The sequence below is a fragment of the Arvicanthis niloticus genome, chromosome 5, assembly GCF_011762505.2.
Source record: "Arvicanthis niloticus isolate mArvNil1 chromosome 5, mArvNil1.pat.X, whole genome shotgun sequence".
Lineage (NCBI taxonomy): Eukaryota > Metazoa > Chordata > Mammalia > Rodentia > Muridae > Arvicanthis > Arvicanthis niloticus.
Window position 1 is genome coordinate 24,690,737 of NC_047662.1, and position 14,428 is coordinate 24,705,164.

At 44.9% G+C, this 14,428-nt stretch overlaps 2 long non-coding RNA genes across 3 annotated transcripts in view; both read right to left on the minus strand.

Annotated features, from left to right (window-relative positions):
- The window catches only part of LOC143442338 (uncharacterized), a 31,922-nt gene extending 21,055 nt beyond the window's left edge, over positions 1-10,867 (minus strand). The window contains exon 1 of the long non-coding RNA XR_013110430.1: positions 10,548-10,867. This is a non-coding gene — a long non-coding RNA (uncharacterized LOC143442338). The remainder of the gene's footprint in view (positions 1-10,547) is intronic.
- LOC143442340 (uncharacterized) lies at positions 1,540-7,333 on the minus strand. 2 transcript variants are annotated; one of them, XR_013110435.1, is made up of 3 exons: positions 5,380-7,333; positions 4,335-4,480; positions 1,540-2,013 (listed from the first exon to the last, which is right to left on the minus strand). It is a non-coding gene; the product is annotated as an uncharacterized LOC143442340 (long non-coding RNA). The 2 variants fall into 2 exon arrangements; XR_013110436.1 differs by lacking the exon at positions 5,380-7,333 and adding an exon at positions 4,908-5,368.
- Positions 10,868-14,428: the final 3,561 nt, after the last annotated feature.

Genomic DNA, 14,428 nt, shown 5'->3' on the forward strand with positions numbered 1-14,428 from the left:
GGTAAACCAAGGTTACAGGCAATAGACCCAGGGCCTCTTCTGAAAGGAGCGCTTGCAGTGCACTTGGCCCTCCTGTGGCCCTCCCACAACCGAAGGGGGTTGCGGCTAGCTGCCTGGAACCTGCAGCACCGAGCTCCATAGCCAGAGTCCTGTCTTGCAGGGAGCATCCTTGTGTTCCCATGCCACTCTCTTAAGGCTGGACCAAGGCTAAATGCCGGCACAGGGCCAGACCCACCTTCTCACGGTTCCCAAGCTCTTCCACAGCCAGCATCTGCAGAACAAGTACTCTTAATTGGCATTCAGCCATCTCTCCAACCCCCATGTGAATGTTCTGCCTGCATGTATGTCTGTGCACATGCATACAGTGCCCACGGAGGCCAGAAGAGGATGTGGGATCCTCTGGAACACAATTATAATTTTGAGCCTCCATGAGAGTGTTGGGAACTGAACTCTGGTCCTCTGGAGTAGTGGCCGATACTCTTGATCACTGAGCCATCTCCCCCCTAGTTTTCCCTTTTTTGATCTCTGTATGGATGGGTGCACATGTGCCACAGTGGACCTGTCGGTTCCAAGGATCAGATTCAGGTTGTCATGCTAGCATGGTGAGAACTTTTACCGACTAAGCCATCTTACTGGCTCTACATCAGTAATTTAAAAATTATACAGAGCTTGGGCGGGGGGAGAAGCCAGGGAAAAAGGGGGCCCCTATATATGTTTCCGTGTATATAAGCCTTCATGGTAGGAGAGATAACAGAGCAGCTATGAGCACTTGCTTTACTGCTGAGCTTAGTGGGGGACCCTTCCTTTTTTTTTTTTTTTTTTTATTTATTTTATTTTTTTTTTTGGTTTTTCGAGACAGGGTTTCCCTGTGTAGCCCTGGCTGTCCTGGAACTAGCTCTGTAGACCAGGCTGGCCTCGAACTCAGAAACCCGCCTGCCTCTGCCTCCCAAGTGCTGGGCCTAAAGGCGTGTGCCACCACCACCCGGCACCCGAACACTTTCACACACTCTCAAGCTCAAGGCCAGCCTGGACTACATAGCAAGATTCTGTCTCAAAAAACAACAGGGGCTGGGGAGAAATCTCAGTGGGTTGAGGTGCTTGCCACATAAGCAAGAGGATCTGTGCTTGCTATCCAGTGCCCACCTAAAAGTCAGGTATGGTGGCATGTGCCTGTAATCCTAGCACTAGGCAGAGACAGGAGGATCCCAGGGGCTCGATGGCTAGCCAAGCTAGCTTTTTGGTGAGTTCCAGACCAGTGAAAGACCCTGTCTCCAAAAAGAAAGAAAGAAAAAAAAGACAAGAAAACCATAACCTAGGAATAATAACCAAGGTTGACCTCTGGCCTCCAAGTGTACATGTGCATCTGAACACAAATGGTTAAAAAAAAAAAAAAGACTTGGCTGGGCAGTGGTGGCGCACGCCTTTAGGCCCAGAACTTGGGAGGCAGAGGCAGGGGGATTTCTGAGTTCTAGGCCAGCCTGGTCTACACAGAGAAACCCTGTCTCAAAAAACTACAAAAAAAAAAAAAAAACCCACAACAACAACAAAAAGACTTTATTACTAATTTTTTTTCTTTCTTTCTTAAATTTATAGGATTATAATCCTAAATTTATGACATATCCACTCATCTAACCCCCAAACAAGCCTGGGTAGACAATTCACTGTCCCCATTTCATAGGCAAAGAAACTGAGCATTGCCCCAGGGTCACCCAAGCTGGCTCCCAAACAGCAGGGCAGGACCTCAAACACAAGAGCTCACAGCAGCATCCATGTTGTCTGAAGACTCCCAGGTTCCACCATACCAGTGAGCCTCCCAGCAGAATACACGATGGTTGGTAGGTGTCAGTGAACCCTGAGGGTGCCATTCAGTAGTCAGACGCTCTCCAGGTCTCTCTGAGCTTTTTGCATTCATATCAGCTGGGAAGCCCAGACTCCCCTCGGGAGAACTAGGCGATACCTGGTGAGGTTACTTTATTCAGTCTTTAGCCACAGTGCTGGAATCTAATGAGGATACTGCGGGAAGACAAGGGAAGAGCAACCCTTTCTCAACACAAGTCAGCAGAGCATCCAGTGCATATCTGCATGCTCTGCCGTCATCTCAGGAACAATTTCTGGAGGAAATACGTTCATGTGGGGTAAAATAGAAAAGGTAAAGCACCATTTTAGCCATTTGAAGCGTGAAATCCAACAGTGCTTAGTAGAGCCACCATGTTGCATAACCATAACTACTTCCAGAATATTTCACCAGCCCAAAGGGAACTCCTATATTCCCTAAACAGTCCCTCCGCTACCCTCCCCACCCATCCTACCCCCACCACCACCCATAGCAAACAGCTGTTCTATCTCTGATTTCTCTTCTGAACATTTCATATAAATGAAATCACACCTAACCTGAGACTGGCTTCTCTTTAAAAAAAAAAAAAGATTAATTTATTGTTATGTGCATTGGTTTTTGCCTGCATGTCTGTGTGAGGGAGTCAGATCCCTGGAACTGGAGTTACAGACAGTTGTGAGCTGCCATGTGGGTGCTGAAAATTGAATCCATTGTCTCTGGAAGAGCAACCAGTGCTCTTGACCACTGAGCCATCTCTCCAGCCACCCCCACTCCACCCTCTTTTAAAGATTGTTTATTTATTTTATGTATAAGAGTGTTCTGTCTTCATGCATACCAGAAGAGAGAACCAGATCCCATTACAGATGGTTGTGAGCCACCACCATGTGGTTGTTGGGAATTGAACTCAGGACCTCTGAAAGAGCTGGTAGTCAGTGCTTTTTAACTGCTGAACCATCTCTCCAGCCGGAGACTGACGTCTCTTAACTCAGAATATTTTCAAGCCTCACTTGTATCCTAGCATCTATTGGTTCATCCTTTGTATTGGTTTTAATTTTTGATTGGACTGGAGAGATGGCTCAGTGGTTAAGAGCACTCGATGCTTGCTCTTTCAGAGGTCCTGAGTTCAACCCAGCAACCACATGGTGGCTCGCAACCATCTGTAATGAAATCCGATGCCCTCTTCTGGTGTGTCTGAAGACAACGACAGTGTACTCATATACAATTTAAAAAAAAAAATCAACTTAGTTTACATAGTGAATTTCAGGGCAGCCAGGGATATACACTTTTTTTTTTTTTTTTTTTTTGGTTTTTTGAGACAGGGTTTCTCTGTGTAGCCCTGGCCTGGAACTCACTCTGTAGACCAGGCTGGCCTCGAACTCAGAAATCTGCCTGCCTCTGCCTCCCAAGTGCTGGGACTAAAGGCGTGCGCCACCACTGCCCCAGCCAGTGATACACTAAATAAATAATCTATTCAAATATCTTGTTCATTTTGAGATTGCATTATCTTTTGTTGTTGAGTGACTAAATAATCTTAAATTTGAAAAACTTTAAAGGTAAAGATATTCATTGCAACAGTAGAACATTGGCATAAAGTCAATCAATGATCACACATGATCCCTGTATTATGCAATTAGGGAGACTAATTCCAGTGTTCTAGCGGGGGCTCTGGGATTTAATACAGGCACACTGGAAAGGCATAAACATTTCAACTACAGTAGGCATGACCCCTCAGAACTCCTGTGTTGAAGGCCCAAGCCTCAGTGCCCTCAAACATGACCTTACATAGAAACAGAGTTGTTCCAGATGTAATTCCAGAGGTTGCCCTGCAGGAGGGCAGAACCTAAGCCAATGTCACTATTGTACTTTTCCAACAGGCATGTGAAGCCTGAGGTACACAGGGAGAATACTTGTTATCTCAAAGACTGAGACTGGAATTGTGCTCAAGTAGCCAAGAGTTTCACTAAACAACCTAAAGCTTGCGAGAGGTCAGGAGAGACTCACTGGAGGTTTTAGAGGGGGCATAGCCCTGCTGACAGCTTGATTTCTAGCCTCCGGAACTGTAAGAGATAAATTTGTCCTCTGATATCACCTCTTCGGTGACACTGTGTCGTAGCAGCCTCAGGCAAGCAATACACTGCCGCTTAGAGATGATGCAAAAATATTGGTACAGCAAACACCAACAGCATGTTTGAGTCTCACTTGGCGCAGGCTGTTTGCAGAGTTTTGACCCACTCAATATTCCTTGAGATTGCCTGTAATGGAGATTCTGTAATTCCTACTTTATATTTAGGAAAACTACTTTATATTTAGGAAAACAGTTGTTGAGCAAGTTCCCCAAGCTTACAAAAGCTGGTTAAATAACAGAGACAAGAATTGTGTGTGCAGGTTTGGCTTCAAGCTCTAATGCCCCTACCCAGCACATTGTATGGCTGTTCTAATGGATGTTCTGAAAAGTTCAGTCTATATATGGATGGCTGTGTCTTCAATCTGGGTTTGGTACCTGAGCAGGAAGTGAAGGCAATGGAGCAGAGAGGAGGTGTCTGGTCAGATGACTCAGCGAGAAGAGACGCCATGCATATATTCTTGTGATGCTGTTCAAATGGATGAGACAGTGAATTGCTGAACAGACTGCTAGAAGAGATGGGTCTGGAACATTAGAGGAGTGTGGGTCAGAATTATAGGGTTGGGAGCCATCAATATACCTAGCTCCAGGGCTCGGGATGCAATCACGGGGACAGAGTGCTTAGGAAGAGGAAAACAGACCTCTAAAAAGAGCCATGGGGAACTCTGGATTTCGGGATAAGTGGAGGACATTCTATCATGGAAAATACAAAATGGTGGGTTGAGGAGTGAAAGGGAAACTAGCCAAAGGGTAAGCATGTTGGGACAGCTGAGGGGACAAAAGCTGGGGAAAATGGTGGGCTGTGGCCAGATAGCTGCAGAGATGACAAAATGCAGGGTACAAGGGAACCGCCTCCCAACACTGTAAATTCCAGTTCAGAAAAATTTCAAGCTGGTTAGATACAGCCAATATTAAAAATTAAGTTGTATGATCAGGTATGGTGGTGCACACCTTTAATTCCAGCACTCAGGAGACATAAGCAGGCAGATCTCGGAGTTCCAGGACAGCCAGAATTATACAGTAAGATCCTGTCTTTTAAAAGAGCTAAATTGTAAAAACAAACAGATTTGAAAGTTCTTGGAATTCATGTTACTAATTATTTTGCTATTCTACATTCTATATTTTTAAATATTTATTCATGTATTTGGGGGGTGCTGTGGCATACATACAATGATACATGTATGACAGTCAGGGGACGACCTGGGGATTCAGTTTTCTCCTTTGACTACATGGTTCCCAGGGAGCAGAATCAGGAACTCTGGTAGCGGGGCTTGGCGGCAAGCTCCTTTCTTCACTGTGCCATCTCTGCTGCCCTCAGCTGTGTTCTTATACTTACTCTACTGTGGACATTTGTGTAATGGAGACAGTGCAATAACGTGCTCACTCTCCAAGCCAACCTTCAGTGACATAGTGGCATACTCACACTGTGCCAGCTGGCAAGTGCTGCAAACAAGACTGATTACCTAGACTGAATAAAGTCATAAAGAAACATTAGGGGCGCAGGTTAAACTTAGAAATGCATCGTGTCTTCAATAATTATGTGGAAAAGGCACAAAATTAAAAAAAGGCACCAAGACTTGAAGTGCCTACTATTTAAAGACTATTGTCCAGTCCCACAGAGGCCTCACACACCTCTGATGAACATTCTTTAGGATTTTTAAAAAAAATTATGTATACGAGTGCTCTATTTGCACGTATGCCTGTATGACAGAGAGGGCCTCACATTCCATTATAGACGTTGTGAGCCACTATGTGGCTGCTGGGACTTGAACTCAGGACCTCTGCAACAGCAGCCAATGCTTTTTTTTTTTTTTTTCGGTTTTTTGAGACAGGGTTTCTCTGTATAGCCCTGGCTGTCCTGGAACTCACTCTGTAGACCAGGCTGGCCTCGAACACAGAAATCCACCTGCCTTTGCCTCCCAAATGCTGGGATTAAAGGCGTGTGCAACCACCGCCCGGCGAGCAGCCAATGCTTTAACCATTTCAGCCATCTCTCCAGTCCTGATGAATGACAGTCTAATATAGTTTTACTTCTGAGTCTTCAAGAGAAAAGAGCCATCAGCATTTGTGTTGGCTTTATCAGTTACAGTCACATACTGGCTAGAACACAAGGACTCGGTAGAGCTAAGTGCTTATTTGGAATACTGTATATTCTATGATTATAAACAGTGTTCTCATGATAGCAGTAAAACTTATACCAAGTTAGTATGTGAGTATAACGCATGGGCGTACATGTGTGAATACGTGTGTCATGTGTAGACAACTGTTTGTCCTCTGATACCACCTCATCTGTGGCACTCCGCTGTGGTGGCCTTAAGAAAGCAATACACCACCATTTACACATGATGCAGAAATATCAGTGCAGCAGACACCGCCCGCATGTTGAGTCTCACTGGGCAGCACGCTGTTTGCGGTGTTCTGACCCACTCAATATTCTTTGAGATTGCCTGTAATAGAGATCCTGTAATTCCAACTTTATATTTAGGAAAATTGAAACAGTTTAGCCACTGGTAAGCCTCTTAACTCTCTAAGAGGCAAAGCAGTCTCCCACCCACGGGACCCATCATCGGAATGGAGGAAGGCTTTCCATGCTGAGTGGCTGAGAGTGACACCCAATACACAGGATGAAACAACAGCTTCAGGTGGGCATTTAAAGACCAGGGGACTCTGAAGGGTGGGGAGGGAAGCAGAAGCCAGACAGTGGGGTGGAATAACAGCTTAAAAAACACTGGCTCAAAACAGCTTTATTCAAGATGAAAAGTCTGAACATGGCCATGGTGTGCCGACCCCTCTGTTTCCACCAGCCCTTAGTGTGCAGGTCGTGGGAGAATGAGGAGCCTCCATTTCTTAGGTTACAGAGAAAAAAATGGGTGTTCAAGGGACAATCTGGTTTCAATTTATCATAGTCCCCACTCATTAAATGCAAGGAAAGTGGCTTCATCCCGGTGGCAGGGCTAATGTTTCTGTCTGGCTTTTTGTTTAAGACACTGTTTCACTATGTAGTGGAGGCTGGTCTGGAACACATGATCCCCCTGCCTCAGCTTTCTGTGTATAGGAGTACACTGTAGCTGTCTTCAGACACACACCAGAAGAGTGCATAAGATCCCATTACAGATGGTTGTGAGCCACCATGTGGTTGCTGGGAATTGAACTCAGGACCTCTGGAAGAGCTTTAAGTACTCCTAACTGCTGAGCCATCTCTCCAGCCCCCCTGCCTCAGCTTTCTGAGGGCCAAGACTACAGACCTGTGCCACTATGCCCTACCTGATCAGTGTTTGTGAGTTAGACAGGTGACAATGATGGCTCTGCTGCCTTCTAGACAGGCAAGACACCCTCAATCCAAGCTTTCATGTCCATGTCCGAATGTGTAAAATGGAAGTGACCCCCTCCTACTGAGAAGACACTAGATGTAACACTCCAGCATGGTGCTGGGCACATGAGTACCTTAGAATGACATCACATGCATTACTGTGACTATGTGAGAAACAGGATACATAATTCCATAATTACAGTTATAAATGAGGGGTGAAGGGAAGTCCATGGTATGGAGGCCGCTGGGTGGCAGGACAGTATTTGTTGTTGTTTGCTTGCTTGTTTTTGAGATGGAGTATCAGTAAGCAGTCCTGGCCAGTTTGGAACTTGCTATGTAGACCAGGCTGGCCCTTGAACTCAGAGACCTATCTGCTTCTGCCTCCCAAGAGCTAGGACTAAATTAAGCTTGAGGCACCACAACCAAGCTAGGACAGAGTTCTTAACCCAATATTCAAAAGTTCTACTATACACTATTTTAAGGTTCATTGTGAGATACTTTGAGCTGAGTTCAGTGGCTCACAGTTTGAGCATCGGGGAAGGTGAGGCAGGAGGACTGCTGTGTTTAAGATCAGCCTGGGAAGGCTCGAGAGTAAGTTCCAGGCCTCTGAGACACTGCTAGAAAAAAAGGAAAAAGAAAAACAAAACAACAACCGTTACCTTTTAAGCTTTATAGGAAAACATTTAAAGGACATTTTAAAAGCCAGGTATGGATTAGAGAGATGGCTCAGCTGTGAAGATTACTGGCTGCTCTTCCAGAGGACCTGGCTTCAGTTCCCAGCACAGAAGTTGGCTTGACACTTGGGAGGCAGAGGCAGGAGGACAGACTAAAGGTTAAAGGACAGAGGGCAGGTTAGTGGCCATGACTGGTCTACATAGTGAGTTAGAGGGAAGCCTGACTTGAAAAGCCAAGACTCTGACTCAAAAAAGAAGATGAGCAGGAGGAGAAGAGAAAGAAAAACCTACCTAACACTAATAATACAATAAAACAAGTAAAGTAATATAAAAACAATCTAAAGAATCTATATTCATAGGACATGAAACAACCAAAAAGTCTTCTTGATATTCATGTACCTGGCATAGCCAATTTATTTGCAAAGAATAAAGACAGTGGCAGGTGGAACTCTATAGTAGGTTCAAGGCCAGCCTGATCTACAAATTAAGTTCTAGGCCAGCCAGGGCAACATAGTGAAATCCCTGTCTTCTGACAGGGTTGGGAGTTGGGTTGGGAGGACTACAGGCTTTGCTTAGAGGTCAAGATCACTTGCTCTTGCAGAGCACCCACACAGTGGCTCACAGTCATCTGTGAGTCCTGTTCTAGTGGACCCAATGCCCTCTTCTGGCTTCTTGGACAGTAGGAACGCACACGGTGCACAGACATACCCCAGCAAAGCAAGCACACACATAAAAATAAATAAATCTTAACAACAACAAAAAGATATGACAAGCCCAGAGTTCTCTCTTCCTGCTTAATCCTATGAGTTTTAGATATCAGGGGGACGTGGAGCGAGGAACAAAGAGGCTATAAATTAACCTAAACATGACTCAAATATTTAATTTATGCATTCATTAAAATTTTACCTGTTATCAATCCTAGAGTTCCAGGTGTTAATAGCAACTCTAAATTAAAGTCAAATATAAGCATTTGCATAAAAGCATTAGAAGATGATTAATAGGTATTTCCACACAGCTGCAATCTATTCTACACTTTTGGAGATAAAAAAAAAAAAAACCCTAAAAACATTTACCTATGCTAATCCTCATGAAATTACAGAAAGAACATCCTCCAGTTTTCCACGCACTCAACTGCATTAATGGCATTTTTATTGCTAGGGTCATATTTCACATTTCCTGATTCTGAAAGGCATCACAATTGTGCACCCTTGACAGGCTGATTTCCACGGTATTCCTTGAATATTTATGCGTTGGGTTCCAGAAGGAAGGGAGTGATTAGATCTATTCATGTCAGCAAATTCCCACTTACGTGTTTTAGCATTACTTGGGAAAATTTTTCCAGTTGCATGGGGGGTGGGGGGGGCGTCTCAATTTGAGATGCCCTAAGAAGTCAATGGACTTAGAATTTTTTTTTTTCGAAAAAGGGATTTATCTATGCTGACTGAAAGCTGGGCTAGTGGCAGCTCAGATCCAGTTATGATTCCTAAAACATACCCAGGCTGGTTTTATCTGATGCCTCTGCAGGAATTGAGGCCACGCATTAATGCACTGAGATAAAATCAATTTGAAAATTTCTTAAATCAAATACCAATCCTGGAGTAATACTCCATGTGCAGGAAAGGCAGCCAACAGTAATAAGAAGCCAATTATAAACTATAAACCACTCGGCTCAGATGTCCTGGTTTGTTACTGGCAAGGCCCATTACACACAGTCTGTACAAGTTAAAGTCACTGACAAGGCAGACTTGCTATACACACAAACACAAACACACACACACACACACACACACACCCTTCTCCTGCCCTGCCTCCACATTTAATGTAAAGATACGGCTCAATTAACACGGACTCCTTTGCACCGTCCTATGCCTAAGAATTCATCAACATCTTCCCAGCCTACATAGCAGTCCAGCTGGGCAGTCAGGGGCCAATTTTAAAGTCAGTTTCAGGATTAGCCAGAGCCTGCTCACTGTTCCTTTACTCTGTGGTTTATCATTTATAAACTGGACTGGCAGTGAAGCCTGTGAAGACTAAATCTAACCAGGCATGTACAACCCAGAGCACAAGAGAACTAGACAGATAAGGGTACGGTTAGCCCCTTGGCTCCTCCATCTTTCTGACTCCCTACCTTCAAAACAACCAAGCAGACACAAGTGACTTAACTAGCGCCACAGTGTGCTACACCTGCCAGTGGCATCTTGCAAGATACACGGCAAAGCTGCAAGCCTGAAGTATTCTAATTGCTTTCAGTCTATGTGAGCTGTGGCGAGATGAGATAGGTGGGGGTTAGAGGGGCTTACCGCCCCATTCCATAGCCAAACATCCTAGCTATCTCCTTGAACTGCTGAGAATATATTGCTGACCTTTCACACAGATCGGCACCATGGTGCAGAAGGAAGTCTGTCTTAGTCATCTCTTACTTCCTTTGCCTGAAACTTGTGTCCTGCACCACAGCAGCCCATCTCTGGCCATTAGGAGTCCTCTCCTGTTCATTCTCATCCATTTGGATGACATATACCACATGCACAGTACGAGTCAGTCACACTTTACAAATACAGCCTCTAACTCGAGGGGATTCTTACATAATCTTTTGTACAAAGACCTTACCTTGTAACAGCTGATCACTGACCTTCAGTGGCTCTCTGTTCTGCAGAAAGCAGCAATCTGCAGTTAGAGGTTCTGACTCAGATGACTTGTGTGGGCTGGATGCCATTCTGATCCCGTGATCTCAGCACTTAGGAGGCTGAGGCAAAGGATTGGGAATTCCAGGCCAAACTAGACATAATCCTGTCTCTAAAACTAGTGGTACAAACTTGTCACAACTGCACTCAGGAGGTGGAGGCAGGAGGATCAGTAATTCAAGGTCATCCTCAACTACTCTTAGCCAGTTCAAAGCCAGCCTGGGCTATATAAAACCCTGTCGCATCAGCCTACAACCCATCCTCACTTCCTGGGACTCATATCGTGGAAGAATCATTTCCTGCAAGCTGTTCTCTAGCCCCCACACAAATGCTGTGGGATACACACAAGCACACACACAAATGTAATTTTAAAAATTACGGTTAAAGCCAGACGCAGTGGCACACACCATTGATCCCAGCACTCAGGAGGCAGAAACAGGTGGATCTCTGTGAGTTCAAGGCCAGCCTTGTCTACAAAGTAGAGCTAGCTACATAGTGAGACGACCCCCATACAGGGGAGATTTAAAAAAAAAAAAAGTGTAGTGTCACACACCTGTAATCCCAGCTTTATCACCAGGGCAGGGGTTCCCAGGCCATAGTGCCTTAGATCCACATGAAGACTCAAGTGTTGCAACACCTGCCCCTTCCTGGACATGGGGGTCCTTCCTTGCCTTCTGTGGCTCCTCTGTACTGCCCACAATGCTAGCTTGTGGCCCCTTCATTTATCTGCAAAGCCAGCAACATTAAACCCTGTTCATCATGCCCAGGAAAGGCTCTCTGAAGAACCTGCATCAGTCAGAGGCTGCCAGGTCACCTAGGAAACGCCTATTTCAGCACCACTACTGACATGATGTCCCCTTGTCACGTCATGACCACATTCACAGGGCCCAGGTACCTAACATGCATACATCTTTGAGGGACCATTAAAGTCACAATGCTTTGTTTTATTATTTTTTTCCCTCCAGGCAGGGTTTCTGTGTTGTGGCCCAGGCTGTTCTCAAACTCACAGAGATCTGCCTGCCTCTGTCTTCTGGATGCTGGGATTAAGGCATGTACCACAACCGCCCAGCTCAATGAATATTTCAAAGTGTCATCAATCCCATCAGGTAGACATGTCCAAAGCTAGGAGAACCCAACACTAAACTAAGTGCAACAGAACTTCTGGTGATCTTTAGAGGGGCAATCCCAATGAAATCAAAATTTTTACTAGGAACCAAGGAGGGCAGTGCATGCCTGAAACCCAGCACTTAAAAGGGGCTGGAGAATAAAATCCTAAAATGAAACCAGTCTGGTCTACATAAGAAGTTATGGACCAGCTTAAAGAGACTGACCGGGTCTCAAAAATAAAAAACCCAAACCACAAAACAATTTGTGCTGGAGAAAGCTTTAATTGTAGTGTTCAATTCCCAGTACCAGGGTGTGTGTATGGGAGATGGGGGAGAACAAGGTAGATTATGGCATAGAAAAAGTTTCTGTCTTTTGTATGTGTACACACTCATGTGTGTTACAGCACAGGCTCCAAGGATCAAACTCAGGTCTGGTGGCACTTGCTGAGGCCATCTTGCCAACTCCTACAGGATCTCTCTCTATAGCCATGGCTATCCTAGAACTCAATTCACAGACTTAGACTCAAGTGGTCCGCCTACCTCTGTTCCCCAAATAATGCTGAGATTACAGGTGTGTGCCACCAACTCCAGCTCTCTTAGTGTGCAAAAAATAGTATGTTTATAGGTTGGTGGGAATAATCTAGAAAAGTTAATGAAAAGAGCATCAGAGAAAGGCACTTAAATTTGAACCCTTTAATCAAGGGATGAAATTAAGTAGGTGGAAATGCATTGCCTTCAATTTAAAAAGTGAGGGGGCTGGAGAGATGGTTGGTGGTTAAGTGCTTTTGCAGGTTCACCAGAGGACCCACGTTTCTTCAGCACCAGTTCCAGGGGATCCAATTCTGTCTCTTGGTTTCCACGGATACCTGCACACATGTGGTACACACATACTCAAGCAGGCACATAGTCACATTTTTCTTTTCTAAATCCTAGAAATATAGAATGGGACCCTTTAAACAGGTCAGTGTTGGTAGTAGTACCACACATGGCCACCAGAGATGGATAAGATGTATCAGGAACCCATGAAGCTTCTTTTAAAGCTTTGGTAGAATGCTGGGACACACTGGCCTGGGCACACTGTGGCAGTGAGAGGACAGTTTTCAGTAGCTGGTTCAAAGTGTCACTGTTGAGACTGTCTGGCACTATCACAAGCTAGCTAACCAGGGAGCTTCCAGATAGTTCTGCCTCTGCTTTCCACCTCTCCACAGGAGTGCTGGGATTACAAGTATCCATAGCATCCAGCTCTTTATTGTGGGCTGCAAGGATGAACAGGCATTTATACTTGCCTTTTTACCTGCTGAGCTGTCTTCCAGGTTCCTTGTTTCTAAGTTTAAAAACCAATTAGAACTAAGGGAGGATGGGAAGGCATTAAAGATGTAAGAACCCCCAAGGAAAAAGAGCAAGCGAGACAGATGTGACAAGTTGGAAAGACAGCACTAGAGTTGACATGGGGCCATGAAACTTCAGACACACTGACATGGTCAGATGCACAGTATCAAAGGTGTACTGAACTTAAACCCAAAACAGTTTAGCCAGAACGAAGGAAAGACAAAGCATGCCAATTTCCTGTAAAGCCAAGAGCAATCAATTATCACAACCAAGCAGAGTCTAAGAGGCTAATGCAGAGCACAAGGTTAACACCAAGCAATGGGACCCACAGCTTCTAAGTAGCACAAAGCTGTCCATTGTTAACTGTTCACCAAGATGGAACTGGGTCTTGCCATAAAGTCCAGGTTAGTTTTGAACTCCCTGATCATTGTCTGCCCAGCCAGAGTGCTTAGATCACAGATACTTACCATCATACGCAGCCTCTACCTGAAGCCAGACTTTTGGCTATTTATGGGTTCCTGTCTCTAACACCCTTCTCCGCCCCTATTCTACCTTGCAAGCCCCCAACACTAGGGAAAAAAGGGCATCGGTATCATTAAGACTACTTCTTGCTAATTAGAGGCAACAAGTTCCTCGGGGCAGGTTTGCTCCAGTCAGAATATCCAATTTCTCCACATGTCTCTTTACCTACAACCGCTTGACAAGCAGCAAAAGCGGTTGCTAGGACCTACCATTTATATACCCTTTCAAAGAGACCCTAAAATTGCAAATGTCAAACACTTGCAGAAACGATCTGCAGCTGGTATAATCACTCCCCTGCTAGAGCATGAGGCAAATCAGTCAGCTGTTGTGAACAATCTAAAGCAGTCCCACATCCTACAAAGGGGATTAAAACATTCCTGTAACATGCGTTTTTAAAGAAACCAAAATTCTCACATCTACCCACTATAACTGTTTCCTTTAGATAGAGGTTCTGCTTAAATTTATCTAGTTTACCAGTGAATAGAGAGAAATTTTATAAATAAAGCAGCTAATTCTCCACTTTGAGTTTAGAGCTAGGCAATGGTGTTGTGTGCCTTTAATACCAGCACTCAGGAGGCAAAGGCAGGTGGATCTCTGAGTTGGAGGCCAGCCTGGCCTACAAAGCAAGTTCCAGGACAGTCAGGGCTACACAAAGAAACCCTGTTTTGCAAGGCCTGCCCCCAAGCCCCCCAAAAAGTTTAATGCCTTATGCAAACAAAAATGAATTCCTTAGAACAAGATAGGCCAGGTGCATCCTTACTAAACAACCCTCCTCACCTCCCTCAAGTACCCATTAACAAAGGGACACAAACCAAACCTTGGGAATACCAAGCAGAAAAAGGAGAACACA